Source organism: Lagenorhynchus albirostris, chromosome 7 (assembly GCF_949774975.1).
Source record: "Lagenorhynchus albirostris chromosome 7, mLagAlb1.1, whole genome shotgun sequence".
NCBI classification, from domain to species: Eukaryota; Metazoa; Chordata; class Mammalia; order Artiodactyla; family Delphinidae; genus Lagenorhynchus; species Lagenorhynchus albirostris.
In genome coordinates, this window is record NC_083101.1 from 37,545,720 (window position 1) to 37,567,787 (window position 22,068).

General features: G+C 42.8%; 2 protein-coding genes across 13 annotated transcripts in view; one reads left to right on the forward strand and one right to left on the reverse strand.

Moving 5' to 3' along the window:
• Nucleotides 1–15,930, reverse strand: part of PHF24 (PHD finger protein 24) — a 28,076-nt gene extending 12,146 nt beyond the window's left edge. For all 3 annotated transcript variants that reach the window (XM_060154939.1, XM_060154938.1, XM_060154937.1), the window contains exon 1: nucleotides 15,770–15,930. The gene's annotated coding sequence lies outside the window, so the exon portion shown is untranslated. The remainder of the gene's footprint in view (nucleotides 1–15,769) is intronic.
• Nucleotides 1–22,068, forward strand: part of LOC132523562 (protein SPATA31F1-like) — a 169,644-nt gene that overhangs the window by 65,543 nt on the left and 82,033 nt on the right. For 2 of the 10 annotated variants that reach the window (XR_009541566.1, XR_009541565.1), the window contains one exon: nucleotides 11,098–11,266. The exons of the other annotated variants lie outside the window; for them this stretch is intronic. The gene's annotated coding sequence lies outside the window, so the exon portion shown is untranslated. Of the gene's footprint in view, nucleotides 1–11,097; nucleotides 11,267–22,068 lie in introns of those variants that run through there. 10 annotated transcript variants of the gene reach the window in all.

A 22,068-nucleotide genomic window follows, 5' to 3' on the forward strand; every position in this document is an offset into this window, starting at 1 on the left:
CTTAATATCAGAACTCAAAGAAGAGTAAGACAGAGTGCTGGAAGTGCCTAAAGGAAGGTGAGACCATATTACTGGGAGTCAGAATAGACCTTGAAGGATGGGTAGAAAGTTATCCTCAGTTTGTTTGAGGAAAAAGGTGACAGAGGGAAGGAGGAGAGATTCAGACCAACTAGAAGGCTACTATAATAGTCCAGGCAAGAGGTAGAGGGTTTAAACTGAATAGGTGGCAGCAGGAATGATACTGAGTTGATTTGATACTATGGAAATAGAGAAATTTAGGAATAAATTGATAACTTGATTGGATCAAGTGCTACGTGGCTGCTTCCCACTAGCTATCTATTTCACATTTGGTAGTCTATATATGTCCATGCCACTCTCTCACTCCATCCCAGCTTACCCTTCCCCCTCCCCGTGTCCTCAAATCCATTCTCTAGTAGGTCTGTGTCTTTATTCCCATCTTGCCCCAGGTTCTTCATGACCATTTTTTAAAAATTCCACATATATGTGTTAGCATATGGTATTTGTTTTCTCTTTCTGACTTACTTCACTCTGTATGACAGACTCTAGGTCCATCCACCTCACTACAAATAACTCAATTTCGTTTCTTTTTATGGCTGAGTAATATTCCGTGGTATATATGTGCCACATCTTCTTTATCCATTCATCTGTCGATGGACACTTAGGTTGCTTCCACGTCCTGGCTACTGTAAACAGAGCTGCAATGAACACTGTGGTACATGACTCTTTTTGAATTATGGTTTTCCCAGGGTATATGCCCAGTAGTGGGATGGCTGGGTCGTATGGTAGTTCTATTTTTAGCTTTTTAAGGAACCTCCATACTGTTCTCCATAGTGGCTGTATCAATTTATATACCCACCAACAGTGCAAGAGGGTTCCCTTTTCTCCACACCCTCTCCAGCATTTATTGTTTCTAGATTTTTTAATGATGGCCATTCTTACTGGTGTGAGGTGACACCTCACTGTAGTTTTGATTTGCATTTCTCTAATGATTAGTGATGTTGAGCATCCTTTCATGTGTTTGTTGGCAATCTGTATAACTCCTTTGGAGAAATGTCTATTTAGGACTTCTGCCCATTTTTGGATTGGGTTGTTTTTTTGATATTGAGCTGCATGAGCTGCTTATAAATTTTGGAGATTAATCCTTGGTCAGCTGCTTCATTTGCAAATATTTTCTCCTATTCTGAGGGTTGTCTTTTCATCTTGTTTATGGTTTCCTTTGCTGTGCAAAAGCTTTTAAGTTTCATTAGGTCCCATTTGTTTTTGTTTTTATTTCCATTTCTCTAGGAGGTGGGTCAAAAAGGATCTTGCTGTGATTTATGTCATACAGTGTTCTGACTATGTTTTCCTCTAAGAGTGTGATGGTGTCTGGCCTTACATTTAGGTCTTTAATCCATTTGGAGTTTATTTTTGTGCATGGTGTTAGGGAGTGTTCTAATCTCATTCTTTTACATGTAGCTGTCCAGTTTTCCAGCACCACTTATTGAAGAGGCTGTCTTTTCTCCATTGTATATTCTTGCCTCCTTTATCAAAACTAAGGTGACCATATGTGCGTGGGTTTATCTCTGGGCTTTCTATCCTGTTCCATTGATCTATATTTCTGTTTTTGTGCCAGTACCATACTGTCTTGATTACTGTAGCTTTGTAGTATAGTCTGAAGTCAGGGAGCCTGATTCCTCCAGCTCCGTTTTTCTTTCTCAAGATTGCTTTGGCTATTCGGGGTCTTTTGTGTTTGCATACAAATTGTGAAATTTTTTGTTCTAGTTCTGTGAAAAATTCCATTGGTAGTTTGATAGGGATTGCATTGAATCTGTAGATTGCTTTGGGTAGTACAGTCATTTTCACAATGTTGATTCTTCCAATCCAAGAACATGGTCTCTCTCTCCATCTGTTTGTATCATCTTTAATTTCTTTCATCAGTGTCTTATAGTTTTCTGCATACAGGTCTTCTGTCTTCTTAGGTAGGTTTATTCCTAGGTATTTTATTCTTTTTGTTGCAATTGTAAATGGGAGTGTTTCCTTAATAATTTCTGTTTCAGATTTCTCATCATTAGTGTATAGGAATGCAAGAGATTTCTGTGCATTAATTTTGTATCCTGCTACTTTACCAAATTCATTGATTAGCTCTAGTAGTTTTTTGGTAGCATCTTTAGGATTCTCTATGTATAGTATCATGTCATCTGCAAACAGTGACAGCTTTACTTCTTCTTTTCTGATTTGGATTCCTTTTATTTCTTTTTATTCCTTTTATTTCTTTTTCTCTGACTGCTGTGGCTAAAGCTTCCAAAACTATGTTGAATAATAGTGGTGAGAGTGGACAACCTTATCTTGTTCCAGATCTTAGAGGAAATGGTTTCAGTTTTTCACCACTGAGAATGATGTTGGCTGTGGGTTTGTCATATATGGCCTTTATTATGCTGAGGTAAGTTCTCTCTATGCCTACTTTCTGGAGAGTTTTTATCATAAATGGGTGTTGAATTTTGTCAAAAGCTTTTTCTGCGTCTATTGAGACGATCATATGGTTTTTCTCCTTCAATTTGTTAACATGGTTTATCACATTGATTGATTTGCGTATATTGAAGAATCCTTGCATTCCTGGGATAAACCCCACTTGATCATGGTATATGATACTTTTATTGTGCTGTTGGATTCTGTTTGCTAGTATTTTGTTGAGGATTTTTGCATCTATGTTCATCAGTGATATTGGCTTGTAGTTTTCTTTCTTTGTGACATGTTTGTCTGGTTTTGGTATCAGGGCGATGGTGGCCTCAAAGAATGAGTTTGGGAGTGTTCCTCCCTCTGCTATATTTTGGAAGAGTTTGAGAAGGATAGGTGTTAGCTCTTCTAAATGTTTGATAGACTTCACCTGTGAAGCCATCTGGTCCTGGGCTTTTGTTTGTTGGAAGATTTTTAATCACAGTTTCAATTTCAGTGCTTGTGATTGGTCTGTTTATATTTTCTATTTCTTCCTGGTCCATTCTCAGAAGGTTGTGCTTTTCTAAGAATTTTTCCATTTCTTCCAGGTTTTCCATTTTATTGGCATATTGTTGCTTGTAGTAATCTCCAATGATTCTTTATGTTTCTGCAGTGTCAGTTGTTACTTCTCCTTTTTCATTTCTAATTCTATTGATTTCAGTCTTCTCCCTTTTTTCTTGATGAGTCTGGCTAATGGTTTATCAATTTTGTTTATCTTCTCAAAGAACCAGCCTTTAGTTTTATTGATCGTTGCTATTGTTTCCTTCATTTATTTCTGATCTGATATTTATGATTTCTTCTGCTAACTTTGGGGTTTTTTTGTTCTTCTTTCTCTAATTAGTTAGCACATCTTTTATCTCACACAATTACCATTTTTTTTTGTTCTTATGGTGAGAACATTAAAGCTCTACTCTCACAGCATCTTTCAAGTACACAATATAGTATTGTTAACTATGGTCACATGCTGTACCTTAGATTCCTGGAAGTTTTTCATCTTATATCTGAATGTTGGTACCCTTTGACCAACATCCCTCCATTTCCCTCACCCCTCAGCCTTTGGCAACCATCATTCTGCTCTCTGTTTCTATGAGTTCAATATTTTTAGATTTCACACACAAGTGAAGTCATACAGTATTTCATATTTCATACAGCCTATCTCTGCCTGACTTAGAGGGCAGTCTTAAATCGACTAACGAGAAGAAGGGTAGTACCATTTACAGAAATTGGGAAATAAGAAAGAGGAATAATGAAATTGGATGTTGTATGTATTGAATTAAAGATGTCTCTGGGACATTCAGCTGATATGTTATCTGCTGCTTAAATCTTTTCAATGGCTTTCCAAAGCTTTCAGGATAAAGTCCTCCAAATTAGTTTCTTTATTATGGTCTGTGAGGCTCTCCTCGGTCTGGTGTCCCTTCTTCACTCTGTTCTAACCACACTGGTTTTACAGTCTTTGTTTGCCATGCCCCCTCTATTATTATTATTATTATTATATATTTTTTGTGGTACACGGGCCTCTCACTGTTGTGGCCTCTCCCGTTGCGGAGCACAGGCTCCGGACGTGCAGGCTCAGCGGCCATGGCTCACGGGCCCAGCTGCTCTACGGCATGTGGGATCTTCCCAGACCGGGGCACGAACCCATGTCCCCTGCATCGGCAGGCAGACTCTCAACCACTGCGCCACCAGGGAAGCCCTATTTTTTATAAGTCTATTTATTTATTTTTGGTTGTGTTGGGTCTTTGTTGCTGTGTGCGCGCTTTCTCTAGTTGTGGCGAGTGGGGGCTACTCTTCGTTTTGGTGCACAGGCTTCTCATTGCGGTGGCTTCACTTGTTGCAGAGCATGGGCTCTAGGCACATGGGCTTCAGTAGTTGTGGCAGTCGGGCTCAGTAGTTGTGGCTCGCGGGCTCTAGAGCACAGGCTTAGTAGTTGTGGTGCATGGGCTTAGTTGCTCTGTGGCATGTGGGATCTTCCTGGACCAGGTCTCAAACCTGTGTCCCCTGCATTGGCAGGCAGATTCTGTCCCCTGCATCACAAGGGAAGTCTCCATGCTCCCTCTATTTTGGACTGTGAACATTCCTTTACCCTGATTAGAGCTCAGTTCAAGTACTGCTTCCTCATGGAAGTTACTGCTGTCTCCCCAAGCCAGGTAGGTGTGCTGACAGCACCATGCTCTTCTGCTCTAGAACACTCATCTTTGTTATTACATATTCAATAGGATGATTATCATCAGTGTCAGTTTCCTCTCTTAGATCGTTTTACCATGTGTAGTACCCGTTTCCACTGCCTAGCAATATGTCTAAAAGAGGAAAGGCATTTAATAATATTTCCCAGTTAATTAATTGTGAATAAGTCTTTCTGATTTTTCAATAAAGTCTTAATACTCATAAAATCTGATGACAGCCATGTTTTCTTTCTAGAAACAACTATTTTCTGGGCCACGGTGGTGCAAATTCCTACCCTGTCTGGGTGCTTGCCCTGCCATCACTTGTTATCAAAGAAACCCAACCCATATTTTTAAATTTATAAACCTACTGATAAGAAAGGAAAGATCCCCTCTCCCCACTTGTAAAATTTGTTTGTAAAATTAAAATATATGACTAAAGAATATTTGCTTTGAATAAGTGACTGTCATTTACAGGATGGTGGCAAAGGAGATTTATTGAGGAAAGATTTATTTATTTACTTATTTATTTGGCTGCATTGGGTCTTCGTTGCTGTGTGTGGACTTTCTCTAGTTGCGGCGAGTGGGGGCTACTCTTCCTTGCGGTGTGCAGGCTTCTCATTGAGGTGGCTTCTCTTGGTGTGGGGCATGGGCTGTAGGCACACGGGCTTCTGTAGTTGTGGCATACGGGCTCAGTAGTTGTGGCTCGTGGGCTGTAGAGTGCAGGCTCAATAGCTGTGGTGCACGGGCTTAGTTGCTCTGCAGCATGTGGGATCTTCCCGGACCAGGGCTCAAACCCATGTTGCCTGCACTGGCAGGCGGATTCTTAACCACTGCGCCACCAGGGAAGTTCAAGGAAACATTTACTGATCAAATTAGGAAACTGTTTAAGGTGATTAAAAACTCATTCTTTTCCTCAGTTGCAAACAAATATGGGACAATAGGGGAATGGTTAAATTATGGTACAATGGAAGAATGAACAATATGAAAAACATTAAGGTAAAAGTAAATTTATTAATGTGGAAAGATGTTCAAAATATATGAACATATTTATGAAAAATGCAAGTTACAGAAATGCTCATGTTATGATCTAATTTTATAAGAATGCATGTTTTTTCATATTTTTGTTAATCTGTTTTTTTCTAATTTTCCTACCTTGTACATTAATTATATAATTTAAAAAGTCACAGAGGCAACCTGGTGACTTGTTTTAGTTCTGGATCTGCTGTGACCCAGGACATGTTATTTTACTGCTTTGGGCTTCAGTTCTCTATCTGTTAATGCGTATGCTTGGAATATGTAGTCAAGCATTTAGAATGCTTCTTTTCCATATTCTTTTAAAAGTCCATGTGACCTAATGAGGGTATCCAGCCTTGGGTGGCAATGGGGCTAGGGGTGGAGAAGGGAGTGTGTGTATGTTAGAGCTTTTGCTGAGGCTGTGGACCCAGGCCTGCGGTCTGCAGACACTGCCCACATGGCTTATGCATACTGGCTGTGCTCTACAGTTAGGTGGAAAAGCGGGTCCCCAACTTACAGCGAGAGGAACAGGCATACCACCTCAAGAAGGAGAATGCAAAACTAACACCCAGCCCTTCACTGCAAACCTTCCTCATGATCAATTACTATTTCCAAGGCCACAGTGTTTTCCTCAGAAAACTTTCTGTGGTATGTTTTTCACATTTTTTGACTGTGACCCATAGTAAGAAGTATAGTTTATGATGTGACCCTGTACACACAAAATTATAAACACATGTTCATAGACCTATAACTGAACCCAAAGTTTTGTGAAAGAATCCTAATTTTACTACATGTGATGCTCCCAGATATTTTCTATCCTCTCCATCCTAGTTCATTAAAACAATCATGATAGTGACTCTCTAAAATGATTTGATGAGGGACTTCCCTGGTGGTCCATTTGTTAAGACTTTGCTTTCTAATGTGGGGAGTGTAGGTTTGATCCCTGGTTGGGGAGCTAAGATCCCACGTGTCACGGCCAAAAAACCAAAACATAAAACAGAAGCAATACTGTAACAAATTCAATAAAGACTTTAAAAATGGTCCACATCAGGGACTTCCCTGGTGGTCCACTGGTTAAGACTCTGCGCTCCCAATGCAGGGGGCCCAGGTTTGATCCCTGGTCAGGGAACTAGATCCCACATGCCGCAACTAAGAGCCAGCATGCTGCAATGAAGATCTCATGTGCTGCAACTAAAAGATCCCACATGCTGCAACTAAGACCCAGTGCAGCCAAATAAATAAATAACTATTAAAAAAAATCATCCACATAAGAAAAAGATCGTAAAAAAATGATTTGGTGACTTTGTAATGGGTCCGGACTGGCAATTTGAAAAACACAGCCTTAGAATCACTATACTTTTTTGATTAGAGAACTATGCTTTTGTCTTTTGATTTAAAGATAGTTACCTCTGAAAGACAAGGATAACATTGTGGGGTATAAGGTATGCTTTTCCCTTGACTGGAGTGACGCAAGAATTGAATTCTCAAGCCTGCCTTAAGAGTCTGTGTGGTTGGACGGTCTAGCAGATCTGGACTGATACGAATATACTTTTGAATGAAGAAAACTGTACTACATACAAGAGTTTGATCCTCTACCTGTGGGCATATTTAAAAGAATATTTATCAACGCATTAAAAAAATTTAATTGTTTATTTATTTTTGGCTGAGTTGGGTCTTTGTTGCTGCATGCGGGCTTTCTCTAGTTGTGGCAAGTGGGGGCTACTCTTTGTTGCAGTGCGCAGACTTCTCACTGCAGTCGCTTCTCTTGTTGCAGAGTACAGGCTCTAGGCATGCAGGCTCAGTAGTTGTGGCTTGTGGGCTTAGTTGCTCCTCAGCATGTGGGATCTTCCTGGACCAGGGCTTGAACCCGTGTCCCCTGCATTGGCAGGCAGATTCTTAACCACTGCGCCACCAGGGAAGTCCCTATCAAAGCATTTTTCACAGTGATAAAAAGGTGGAAATAACCTTAGTAGGAGAATTATTGGATAACTTGTGATATATTCATGCTATAAAAATAAAGAGAAAAAACTGGTTTAATCCAGTACGAACATAAAGATCAGAGCAATGACTCACATTGGCTGGATCCTGGGGCATATAGCGGTTTATATATCAGAACTCCAGGAGGAGGGAAGAAATAGTGGATTGAAAAAGCATATAAATTATAATATATTTATATTTGGAAAGCAAATATCAAAAGCCATTACTTTTTTTTTCGTAACATGGACAACAAAACAGCAGAGCTTGACAGTATCCTCCTGGTTCCTGGGGGAGATACAGAAGGTGCTAGCTTTCCAAATCGTTGGGGGCACCCCCTCCTAGAAGTCATAGTAGAAGTTTTAGGGAGCAGTCATAAGACATTAATTTAAAAAATTTTTTTTAAATTTTATTTATTTTTTTGGCTGCACTGGGTCTTTGTTGCTGCGCGCGGGCTCTCTCTAGCTGTGGCAAGTGGGGGCTACTCTTAGTCGTGGTGCGCGGGTTTCTCTTGTGCTCTAGGGCACGTGGGCTTCAGTAGTTGTGGCATGTGGGCTCAGTAGTTCTGGCTGGCGGGCTCCAGAGTGCAGGCTCAGTAGTTGTGGTGCACAGGCTTAGTTGCTCCGTGGCATGTGGGATCTTCGCGGGCCAGGGATTGGACCTGTGTCTCCTGCATTGGCAGGCGGATTCCTTACCACTGCACCACCAGGGAAGTCCCGACATTAATGTTTATCAGCTAGAAGGCATGGGTTAAAAAAAAGGTTGATAAACACTTATCTGGAGACCTGGAATAACCATATGAAATTCACTTTTTCAAGAATGATTCACTGGAGGAAAATCAATGGTATTCATTTGGTTCTTATTGGCTTTTTCAGATAATGTAACAAGAGTTTTGAACAAAGGCCAGCCAATTAGGAGGGTTACTCTGTAAGTGACCTGACTCATTGTGTATTGGCAAACTAACCACAAGCATATCCCAACACACTGCAGTCCTGCACAACCACTACTCTCTGTAAGGATACCAAGAATCACTATTAAGCTACTCATCTGTTAATGATGTCACTGCAGTGGATTTGGAGTTTATCTTCAAAGGAATTTCAATGAAGACTGAAGATAACATCCACCAGCAAAACAAACAGACAAAAACAAATAAAAAAACTACTTTCTAGCCCTGACCACAGGATCTTGGAGTACTGCTATTCCCCCTTCAGTTTTCTAGGCCATTTTATGCCCATAAGGGCAGCAAATGTAGAGCAGAGCCATTAAAAAGAAGGCATCAAAATCCAAACAAGACCCCAAGTCATTTTCATCACAAGGCTTTGATTTTGAGAGTAAATTGTGAGGACACATCAGAATTAGGCTTTAAGAGTGAGGCTAAAACCCCTTAATTCTTAATGGAGAGGATTGAAACTATATGCAAAAGACACCCTGATTAAAAGCAAGTATGCTGAAATATCCACGATGTGCACCTGGGGTGTTTGAAAAATTAACAAAATCAGTTCTAATTTCTAGAGAAACAAGTGGTCCTGATTAGTGAGGAGTTAAAAACAAATGCCTGATGAGAAAAACCTGGCCTCTGCTGTGCTGGAAGGAGTCCTAGGAAGAAGAGTGAGTTAAAAGGAAATCAAGTTGCAAAGATGCCACAAATTATATCTAATGATTACTCCTTTGGCTGATGGGTGGAACTGGGGTTTTCTGCCTCCCTAACAAGGATGAAAGAGGGATAAAAAGACATTGTCCCAAGAATGATGTGACTGTCAGAGGATTTGTAGAACTTAGGGAAGGCTTGGAAAAAAACCTCATGGGAGCAGGAGCAGGTGGTGGTGAATAAGAGGGACATGAGGTAGAACAGGGCTCTCTGACTCTACGATCTGGAGGAAATGAAAACAGATGACAACCAGAAACTTTCTTCAGGGAAGAGAAGTCTGTCTAAATGAATCTGTCAGGCAGTAAGACATATGTGGGCAGCTTGAAATGTGTGCGTGCAAGACACACCCATTCTCTGCAGAGCACATGCTTACAACGCAGTGGGATGATTTATAAGGGCAAAGTGGTGGGAGTAAGAGGAGGAGGGGCTGCTCCACAGCAGGAGCTGGTGGCAAAATAAGGAAAAGGAAGGCAGCTAGGGAACCTCTTCCAAAGCTCTCGATAAAGACTTCTGGCTGTGAGGAGCCTCTCAACAGGCAGGAGTCTCCTCACTGGGCATGCTAAATGTAAAGCACATTTACTTGCTTTCATCTGATTCTTGGTATGGGAATGGCAGCTGTTTGAAAAAGGCTCAAAAGCAACTAAAAGTGATTGTTTGGAGGTTATGAAGGCTTCCCTAGGCAGGAACAAGGCAAAGAAAGCCTCTGAGCTGGGAGACAGGGGAAAACAACCAGAGTGGGTTGAGCAGATGGAAAAAGGAATCCCAGTTTTTCACTGAGATTGAGAAGGAGAAAAGTCTAGATGGTTCCCACTGCCTTCCACAGAGTATGTGTTCTATAAATCTTGGTTCAACGAATGTTGCAGAGATAACTAGGCAACATAAAACGTTTGAGATCATGGTGTCACTACCTTTTCTCTTCCTCAAAGTTGGCCAGAGAGACTGATCAGACCAAATCTTCAGAACACAATTCTAGAAACTATACAGTCACCTGCTCATCTCATCACATCTACTCTGCTTCCCCAGAGGGAACCCTATCTGCTGATTCAGGGCTAGCAGGGATGAGAACAGGTAACCATACAGTAGTTATGGGTGATTTCTTTGACCACAGGAGAGAGCTACAGAATTTTAGAATTTGGCCAGTTTTCACAACCACAATTATAAAAAAAGAGAGACTAATATTACCAAAGTCAACAGTCCCCTGCATTTATGCTGTGTCCTGGGGGCACTGTGAACTGGCCAACAGGCGGGCAGCTGCCCTGAGGGCACGTGCAGTAAACTTAAAAGTGTATCTCCTCCCTCCTGGGTTTGGGCTGGAGAAACTTAGCATGAGATGAGCAGCATCTGCAAATAAGGGTGAAAAATTTCAAGGTGGTTGACAATTGGCTCCAGGTATAGCATGTGCCTAAAAGGTTGTCTGAGAACCTCAAGGAAGCCATGTACCTAACACAGCAGGTGATTAGCCATAAGGGTATGGAAAACCAGCAGAACCAGGGTCTACAAAATGCAGAATGCACAGCAGAGACCCTAAGTTCACTGTGCACATCAACATCAATCTAGAGACTTTAAACAAAAATTATCAAAGAGTCTCCTTACCCTCTGCTCATCTTTGAGGAATTCAAGCCCGAAATAGTTTGGCTGATCTCCAGTATCTTGGTCCTGCCTTAGGAATCCATTGCCTCACCACAGTGCTCCTGGAGCCTGTTTCTAGTCAGCCATTCTGTTGCCTGGCAGTAGCCTATGGGCTACTTTTAGTTTTCATGTCTAAAGGGGTCTAACTGATGATACCTCCCTGTCTTCTTCCAGTCTCCTCTGTTTATCCAGTGCAGTGGCACTGGCTTCAGTCAGCCCAGGAAGACACAGTCACCCCTGACTGCACAGGACTCTTCTGAGATTTCCAAGGAGCAGGAGGGCTGAAGACTGAGTAAAAATGTCTTCTTGGACTCAGCTCAAGAGAATGAGGTGTGAGGGAGGTGCTGTTGTTGTTTAATATTTACTGGAAGTCCAAAAGCTCTAATAAACATGAGGCCAAAATTATGGCATGATCTTGAGCCTCTAGGGGCCTGGGATGGGTCTTCATGAGAAGCTACAGTGCAGGCTTCCCACAGAAGCAGAGCAACAGTTAAGGAATAGCACACCATCAGTGACTGGCTGGTGTGACTGCACTTAGCAAGCAGAGCTTTTCAGCAAGATGGAGAGACACTCCCTGTTCTCTGCTCTGGGGCCCTGAAGCACAGATTCAGCCCCATTTAATGCACTCATTACACCTTAATTATCATGACTTATTTGTTGATTCTACAAATATTTGCTGAGTGCAGCCTACTATGTGTTAGGCACAAATTAGGCGCTTAGTAACTGTTGGTAGATTGCACAAATGGAACCTCACTCAGCCTGTGAGAAAGCAGTGTGAGCATGTGCGTGTGTAGGGGGCATAAGTGTAGGATTAAAAAAAAAAAGTGTTGCTTGAGCTAAATTTTGAAATCTGAGTGGGAGTTACCCCAGTGGATAAGGGAAAAAAAGGCATTCCAGGAAGAGATAAAAGCACATGCCAAGGCATGGAGCTATATGGAGACTCCATCATGGCTTAGATGGTATGAAGCCAGCCGGGTGTTAGATAGAAATAGGCAAAGAAACCTGCCTTCACATAAGAATTAGCCCAAAGAACTGGTTTGAGATAGTATGCTTAAACTATTTGTCTAGAAGGGAATATGTACTTAGATTTCAGGGAGGAAAGAAAACACAGAGAATTGGATTTTCTAAGGCCAGGTAGCAGGACAGCCCTGATAAGTCCTAGGGTTGACCAGTGAGTACATTGCTTGGCCCTTGGACCCAACAGGAAACTCCTCTTCATAGCCTAAGGGCTGGTAGGTAGAGGCTGTAGTAAATCATTGGGGCTTTCCCTCTGGAGACCCGTAACCCTGATTAGGAGGCTCAAAAAACAAAACAAAACAAAACAAAATGAAACAAAATGAAAAAAAGGAGAGAAAACCAGCCAGCCAACCAACACGCTGTTGTTTTAGTAAGAAGACCACAGTTAAGATGAAACATTTCTGAAAACCAAATGAGATCATGTAAGAGGGCTTGTAAATTGTCACATATTATCCAAATATAAGGTACTGTCATTATTATCATAGAGAGCCAAGAGTGGCCAGTTCACTCAAAGTATATGGGCGGAAGTAATTCTGGCAGGGCAATGGCACGGGGCTAAGGACGTGGCTGCCAGAGGAGGCACAGAACAGCAGTGGTGCTTCAGTGATGCCTGGGAAAAGGCGTACTGTATGATGATTCCTATAGATACTCTGTAAAGCTGTACTTCTCTTTTTTCTTCTTACTTTTTGTAGTAAATGATTAGAGAAATGCAGACCGATCCTATGTGAACACCTCAAGGGCAAGGAACTCTCATATTTGTCTAGCATAGTGCCCTGGCAAGTGGGTAGCACTTAGTAAATGTATATGGGTCTCTGAGTGGATTGCTGGAAGGGGAGGAAGGATGAAGGGGGATGTTATAATAGAAAAAATAGTCATGTCTCCAGCTGGACACTGATGGTCTTGGTTTCTTGGTCAAAAGCTGGTAAGCATTTCTGTCAGAACTTGGTCATTAAGATTGAGGGGTTGGAGTAGATAATGATATTCCCATTAGAAATGAATAAAGCAATTTGGGAAATGAAGATAGCAGAAACCAAGAGCACTGCTAGAGAAAAGCATGTGGGACTGGAAGATAATAGACTCTGTAGCTAAAAAGAAAGGAAACTTTTTGCATAAATATGATCCACTTAGGAACAGGTGTACTGAAAAAAATACAAGGAGTATGAGAAACGGGCAGGGGAAGGTCCTACTATTTATGTGTTTGAGGAAGAGGAAGCATTGTCTAAAGATGGCAAATGTAGGAGGAAGAAAACCATAAGAATGTGGTCAGAGATGATGAGGAAGATTAAAGGCTAAAAAATCCAGACTCATTTGTGTACACTCAAGTGAAATTGTGTGAGCCATGCTCTCCCCTTTTATTTCTCTTTAGAGAGAGCTTTTTTTTTTTAAAAAAGAAGATTAAGGCCACCTGGTGACATCCTTCATCCCCCCCCCCCCAACTGTGGAATGATTTGATTTGCAGACTCACGTTGTGATTAGAGGAGACAGTCAGTATTCTTAGGATTTTGTAATCTTAATGTTTACCCAATGCTGGACATCAAAGAAGTGATATCCAAGGTCCAATATTTGGGGAGCACCTGGAGCCATCTAGCAATTTTTCCAGGGTCATGAGTGGGTGTGATACCAAGAGCCCTCAGTAAAAAAGACCAGTTTAGGAATAAAACCCAGTGACAAATCTCTGAATCGGAGCAAAGATCATATTTGCAGGCTTGCTCTGATTTTCTTAAAAAAGATATATATCCCTGTTTATTTTGGTGTGTTAAACTGATGAAAGGTGTTTGAACTGAAAGGGGATTATAAACAATTCTCTAATGGGCAGGTGCTTAACCAATATCAGCCTTTGTCAGAGTTTGTTCCACTGAGCTGTGCATGAGATGCCACACCCAGGTTGTTCTGTTTTCTCACAAGCCTGATCTCCCTTCTCACTATGTAACGCCAGGAGCCCAGGGAACCCACCTCTGTTAAAGGAGGATGTCACTAGGTTTGGCTATGTGGAAGGAGAAAGGAAGGGGAAAAGGAAAACTCTTCCAGAATACTCTGGTGAATTCCACTGCTTAGCTCCCTCACCACTCCATTTTTGGACAAGAAACCAGAGTCTATCCTTGGCTCCAAATTCACACCCTTGGGATTCAGATGGAACGAAAGCTACTACAGCCCAGGGGGTGAGATGAGGGTGCATCACTATGACAGGCACAGACCCTTTGCATTCCCCAGACGATGGACTCCCAATAAACCTTACTTGGCTCTGAGCCTTTCCTGCCCTCCTCCTCATCATGCAGAGGCACTGCTGGGCAAGTATCCTGAGTGGTATCTGCGGACCAATGTCTGCTAGTGCATGGAGTCAGATGGCCACAAAGACACTGTAGGTCATGCTTCCTAAAAGTGGTCCTGTCTCTCTGTCCTCTCCCTCAAGGATTCTGCAAGCAGGGAGGGTAGTCTCAGAATACTCCATCCTCCGAAGGGTTCCACTAGATCCCCAGAGCAAGTCCTGTCAAAGACTACACCCAGAGGCCTCTCCCAGACCCAATTAAGTGCAGAGCCACCCAGAGGCATAATTACAGTAGGGTTGCCAGTGAAGGAAGCCACACCCTGAAATTTGGGGATTCAGTGGAAATCAGTTCCTACAGCACACTCATCCCCAATTAAACTGTCTTCATCCACTTAATTAATCATCACATTTACTGAGCATATACTATTGCAAAGCCCGGTGCTTGGTATATTAATGCAATTTATTAACAAATAAACATTCTTGCTTCTGCCTCTCCTTGATACCCAAATAAACTTAGAAAAACAGATTTCATGATTCCATGCTTTGTGACCTTGGGCAAATTGCTAAACCTGAGTCTAAAGTGCCAAATGTTTAAAAGGGGATAATTTCATAAGGCTGTTGTAAGGATTCTATGAGATGTTAAACATCCCTGGTTTAGTATTTGGCACACTGGTGCTCAATAATCCTACATATCCTTTTTCCCTTCCGTCAAAGGATTTTCTTTACAGGACCTGGCTGAGTCAGTTATTCTACCTGATTTTACTGCCTTCTTCCTGAGGGTCAAGCTCAGGGGCTCAAATCTCCTTTCTTTGCTTCAGAGGCCTCACTGGTCCTCCCCTCTCTTGCACCCTGTGCTCTGAGAGAAGTTCCTGCCTTGAGCTTGGAGCCAACTGGGCTACCACGGAGAATACAAACTCTAATGGGGTGGGGGACGAACGGACAAAGGTGCAGCCCCACAGGACCCCTGCCTCTCGACCACGCTGGAGAGATACAAGTTAGGAAACACTGAGCCCTGAAGGAGGTCAAAGCCAAAGACCTTTGTGCATACGGGAAGTTACTCCTGGCCTGGATCCCATGGCAGGATCCTCTCCTTCCAGTCAGAGGTTTCTTCCAGGCAGTTCTAGGGCACAGTCTCGGGTCCTCCTATATATACGGGTCCTCTGTGGGGTCCGTCCCCACGGTGCAGGCTCCTAAGGCTCCCCTATGTTCCCGAATGGCCTTCCACTGAGACAACACCAGAGACCACCCTTGCCCTCCCGTAGGTACACAGGCTCTCTGGGGATGGCGTCCTCCACACTGGGCCTCCCCGTGGCAGCAAATGCCGAGAGAGCCCTGGGAATCTCCACTCGCACAGGGGTCTTCCATGGGGGCGGCTCCGCACACCGCCTCCGGGACTCTCCCAAGGGGTAGAGGCAGGGATACTCGGGGTTCATCCACTTACACAGGGAGACCCTCGGGACGGCTCCCACACAGCACCTCTGAGTCCATGGAGGGCTGTCCGCTGCCCGCAGACCCGCCCCTCACGGTGCCTGCCTGGTCCCCGCCGCCCCCGCCCCCGCTTACCGGGACTGTCAGGGTGAGGGATGCGGGTCCGGGGCTGGCGGACTCTACACCGCGGGCCCCGCGCAGCCCATGGCCGCTCCGGAGTCGGCGTGCTGCGGCCGAGCGCCGGGAGCAGGCTGCGCGAGCGGAACACCAGGCTGAAGCGACGGCGGCGCGCGCGCCCAGAGCTTACCCACCCTCCCCGCCCCGCGCGGCTGCGGCGCGTGCGCCCGCGCGAGACGACCTCCGCGGCCCGGGGGGCGCGCGCCCCGCCCCGCCCCCCGGCGCCTAGACGCGCGGCCCCCGCGCCTCAGCCGGCGACCGGGCGCGGGAATGAAGCGCCGAGGGACGGCGGGAGGGCGGCGGCTCCACATGGGCTCTGCGGCCCGCCCCGACGAGCTGTGGGTCCGGGTGCCAGTGGGCGCCCCCCACCAGCTCCGGGCTGTGCGGCGCTGGGACTGCGGCAGCCCGGACGCCTGCGGCAAGGTCAGTGCCCGCCCGGAGGAGGCGGCCCTGGGGAGGCCTCCGCGGGGAATGCCGCCGCTCCCAGTCCCGCCCGCACCGTGGCGCAGCGGAAGCATTCTGCCGCCCGCACCTGCCTAGAGAGGTGAGAATGATTCATCCAGCGGCCTCGGCCGGGCTCTGTCTCTCCTACCGAGACCAGCTGCCCACTCAGGCCTCCGGGCCCGCGACCCTGGCATCAGGACACTCACCTTCATAGTACCCCACGGCGGAGGGTCTAAATGAGCCTTCACAAAGTGCTTGGCTGGCCCAACTCTTTCTGTGCGCTGTTTTCTGGGATTACTGGCCTTTCATCTCCAGCAGAAAAGTAATGTACTTTAACCCAGTTTTTGCTGCAGTAACTTCATCACTCAGACTAAATAGCCAGCTTGTCAGGAGGCCAGCAGTTCTGAGAGATATAACCTGTATTACACCAAACTACATGCTCTGAGAGGGCGAGAAAAAGATAAAGTCATAAAGCACCTAGCAACTAATTATAAAGCAATAACTGAAGGTATGCAAATGATATGCCAAGAACTCTTTTTATTTAAATTAATTGTGTTTACATTTTAACCTACATTCATTTTCTTGTGCATTCGATCTCTGTGTCTCAAATACAATTCACGTCGTAATTTTTTGAACGTCTAGTATTTGTTTCACTCTGCTAAGCGCTGTAGGAGATAAAAAAAAAAACAAACTCATTTTGTTCTTAACATCATGAAACTTACCAATAGGGAATGTAAGGTAAATGTAGTGCTACGTATTGCAATCACTTTTAAACAAAGTGCCAGGTATTCTATTCTAAACACTTTAAATATTCAATATATTAAATCATTAATTTTTCACACCATCCCTTAGAGGGACTGTACTGTTAAGTTTCTACCTTTTACTGGTGATGAAAATGAGGCACAAAGATATTAGACAACTTGCCTAAGGTCCCATAGCTAATATGTGGTGGAGGTAAGATTGAAATCCAGGTAGTCTGACAGCAGACCTCAAGTTCCTAACCATGTTACTGTACTGCTACTGAGAAAGAACTGGCTGCTTGCTAATCATTAATATACGGAATGCTAAAATTAGCACTTATTTCTCAGGAACCACTATCCTTTTTTTTTTTTTTTTTTTGCTTGGGAAAGTAACACAGAAGAGAAGACAGCTTTCTGTATAGTCGGGGGGCCCCAAACCTACTTTAGAATTACATTGTACCAACAATTTCACAGATAGGGTTCTCTGAACTGTTTAAAGTGTTTTATTTCTAGGCTGTTCGACAGGCTTATATGGAAGATGAGACTGTAATAATATCACCATAGAAATCTCTGTTGGTTAATACCTTCCTTCATTTAAGAAAAAAGTGTGTTGTGCTGAGAACTAGAAGGGGTGCACATTAGAGTAAGACACAGATCTTTCCCTCAAGGAGCCGTAATCTCACAGAAGAAACAGGTATTGACAGAGAACCATAATGCAAAACAGAAAACGACTTGTGCTCAGTAGAGGAATGAAATGTAATGGAAGTTCCAAGGAGTAGAGAGACAGATTACCTCATGAAGGGAGGTGCTTGGGTTAAGGAGAACACATAATTATCGTTTAACTTATTCTTGATACTAAAGTATTACAAATTGGATAAACATTTATCCAATTCCTTAATTTTTGAAAAATTCCATGCAAAGTTCTTCTCATACTCAGAAAAGACAGCTTTTTGTTATGTTACAAGAATTGTTCAGAGTATGGAGAGGTTAGTAAGCACAAATATTTTGAAGATGGTTACCATATTTCCTCGAGTGGGGGGGCACAGAAGAGAGTGATGATGCACAAGATAAGATTTTCAAGGTCAAAGGAATAGCAAAAGAAAAGCAAGGTGGGCGTGAACAAGGTAGGCCTGGGGGCAGCCTGGATTCTGAACAGGGTCAAAGGTTGCTGGGCAGTAGCCTGTACCACACAGAACTACTCTTGCAAGATAGAGACTGTGTTTTCAACTTTTTTTTTTTGGTGTGTGTGATATCTTTTAATTATGGCAAACATGCCACAAATATTCTGGGATGGTCTCAGTTCAGATATTTGATTCCATTATGCCCATAAATTCTTGTCAATAAGATTGACAAATAAGGTCATCATATTCATGTTAGTGTCTAGAAAGTAGAGATCACTGTATGTTCAACAGATGTTTAATAAATGAGGAGTTGGAAAAGTCAGGGAGGGGCTATTTGATAAGGAACTCTAAATTCTCAGATGCTTTAATGTGGTAGGTAATAGGGAGCCTCTACAAGTTTTTGAGCAAGGTAGTAGCATGTTAAAGCTACTACTTAACATACCCTAAACATTTATTTATTTATTTTTATTTTTTAAATTAATTAATTTTTACTGGAGTATAGTTGCTTTATTTCACTGTTGTGTTAGTTTCTACTGTACAGCAAAGTACAGTGAAGCAGCTATACGTATACATATATCCCCTCTTTTTTGGATTTTCTTCCCATTTTGGTCACCACAGAGGATTGAGTAGAGTTCCTTGTATACAATAGGTTCTCATTAGATATCTATTTTTTACATAGTATCAATAGTGTATATATGTCATAACCTAAGCATTTAGAGGTATTATCTTTTAGATGAAGGACCGAGTGAGAATGCATATGATCTTTTGTCAGTAGTTTAAACAAAACTTTAAAATATAAACATGAGAATGAGGGTAATTTCTCCTAGGCTGTAGACAAAAACCTGTTGGGATATTAAAGAGACTGTGGGGGAAAAAGTAATGAGAATGCCACTGAACTCTTTTTGTCCTTTCCATATCCTGTAGGTGACCTCTAGTGGAAGAGGACTGGTGCATCCTTTTTGCTTATAATACACATTTCTTGGGGTACCTACCTAGCACACAGTTCCCCTTTGCTGTGAGTGGCTCCAGTGCACAGGGACAAGTCCCAGCGACTTTCTCAGACTTAGGTAACTTGCCCACTGCCTACTGCCAATTTTGTCCAGAGGTAGACATCCAGCTTAAAGCGGTGCAATCATAGTCTCTCCCAGGAATCTGAAACTCAGAACCAAGCAGCAAAGAGCTTGGGAATTGCTAGATCTGAGTTAGTGAGAATGTGTTCTAAAGAGAACTTCCCACTGCTGCTGCTTAGACCCCAGATCTGTCTCAGTCCCTGCTCTTCCTGCATCTTGGATCTTCTCTTCCTTCCGTCCCTTTTCCTTATGCTTTGGCCATCCAGTTGAGGGACATTAGGTCTGTTTCTAATTTTTGGTGATTATGAATAAAGTCACTAGAAACATTTACATATAGGTTTCTCTGTGATAAGTTTTCATTTCACTTTGGTAAACACCTACAAGTATGATGGCTGGGTGGTATGGTTTGACTTTATAAGGAAAGTGTTTTTCAAAATGGGTGTGTCATTTTGCATTCCCATCAGCAATGTATGGGTGGGTGTTCTAGGTGCTCCACATCCTCTCCAGTACTTGGTATTATCAGTTTTTTTGTTTTTAGACATTTTAATAAGTATGTATTGGTAGCTTACTGAGCTTTGTTGGATTTTTGTAGTGACTAATGATGTTGAACTTCTCTTTTCCTGTGCTTGTTTGCCATTCATTTAACATTTTTGGTGAAGTGTCTGTTCAAATCTTTTGCCCGTTTTTTTAAAAAATTGGCTTGTTTGTCTTCTTATTGAGTTTTGAGAGTTCTTTGTATATTCTTTTTTTAAAAATTAATTTATTTTATTTATTTTTATTTTTGGCTGTGGTGGGTCTTTGTTGCTGCACACGGGCTTTCTCTAGCTGTGGAAAGCGGGGGCTACTCTTCATCGTGGCGTGCAGGCTTCTCATTGGGGTGCCTTCTCTTGTTGTAGAACACGGGCTCTAGGTGCGTGGGCTTCAGTAGTTGCAGCATGTGGGCTCAGTAGTTGTGGTTTCTGGCTCTAAAGCGCAAGCTCAGTAGTTGGGGCGCACGGGCTTAGTTGCTCCATGGCATGTGGGATCTTCCTGGACCAGGGCTCGAACCCGTGTCCCCTGCATTGGCAGGCGGACTCTGAACCACTACACCACCAGGGAAGCCCCTTCTTTATATATTCTGATACAAGTCCCCCCCTTTTTTTTTCATGTTTATTGGAGTATAATTGCTTTACAATGTCGTGTTAGTTTCTGCTGTATAACAAAGTGAATCAGCTATATGCATACGTTATCCCCATATCCCCTCTCTCTTGCGTCTCCCTCCCACCCTCCTTATCCCACCCCTCTAGATGGTCGCAAAGCACAGAGCTGATCTCCCGGTGCTATACAGCTGCTTCCCACTATTCCCACTAGCTATCTATTTTACATTTGGTAGTGTATGTATGTCCATGCCACTCTCTCACCTCATTCCAGCTTACCCTTCCGCCTCCCTGTGTCCTCAAGTCCATTCCCTACATCTGTGTCTTTATTCCTGTCCTGCCACTAGGTTCATCAGAACCTTTTTTTTTTTTTTTAGATTCCATATATATGTGTTAGATACAGTATTTGTTTTTCTCTTTCTGACTTACTTCACTCTGTATGACAGACTCTAGGTCCATCCACCTCACTACAAATAACTCAATTTCTTTTCTTTCTATGGCTGAGTAATATTCCGTGGTATATATGTGCCACATCTTCTTTATCCATTCATCTGTCGATGGACACTTAGGTTGCTTCCACGTCCTGGCTACTGTAAACAGAGCTGCAATGAACACTGTGGTACATGACTCTTTTTGAATTATGGTTTTCCCAGGGTATATGCCCAGTAGTGGGATGGCTGGGTCGTATGGTAGTTCTATTTTTAGCTTTTTAAGGAACCTCCATACTGTTCTCCATAGTGGCTGTATCAATTTATATACCCACCAACAGTGCAAGAGGGTTCCCTTTTCTCCACACCCTCTCCAGCATTTATTGTTTCTAGATTTTTTAATGATGGCCATTCTTACTGGTGTGAGGTGACACCTCACTGTAGTTTTGATTTGCATTTCTCTAATGATTAGTGATGTTGAGCATCCTTTCATGTGTTTGTTGGCAATCTGTATAACTCCTTTGGAGAAATGTCTATTTAGGACTTCTGCCCATTTTTGGATTGGGTTGTTTTTTTTTTTAATTGAGTTGCATGAGCTGCTTGTTAATTTTGGAAATTAATTCTTTGTCAGTTGCTTCATTTGCAAATATTTTCTCCCATTCTGAGGGTTGTCTTTTGGTCTTGTTTATGGTTTCCTTTGCTGTGCAAAAGCTTTGAAGTTTCATTAGGTCCCATTTGTTTATTTTTGTGTTTATTTCCATTTCTCTAGGAGGTGGGTCAAAAAGGTTCTTCTGTGATTTATGTCATAGAGTGTTCTGCCTATGTTTTCCGCTAAGAGTTTGATAGTTTCTGGCCTTACATTTAGGTCTTTAATCCATTTTGAGCTTATTTTTGTGTATGGTGTTAGGGAGTGACCTAATCTCATACTTTTACATGTACCTGTCCAGTTTTCCCAGCACCACTTATTGAAGAGGCTGTCCTTTCTCCACTGTGCATTCCTACCTCCTTTATCAAAGATAAGGTGACCATATGTGCATAGGTTTATCTCTGGGCTTTCTATCCTGTTCCATTGATCTATCTTTCTGTTTTTGTGCCAGTACCATACTGTCTTGATTACTGTAGCTTTGTAGTATAGTCTGAAGTCAGGGAGCCTGATTCCTCCAGCTCCGTTTTTCTTTCTCAAGATTGCATTGGCTTTTTGGGGTCTTTTGTGTTTCCATACAAGTTGTGAAATTTTTGGTTCTAGATCGGTGAAAAATTCCATTGGTAATTTGATAAGAATTGCATTGAATCTGTAGATTGCTTTGGGTAGTATAGT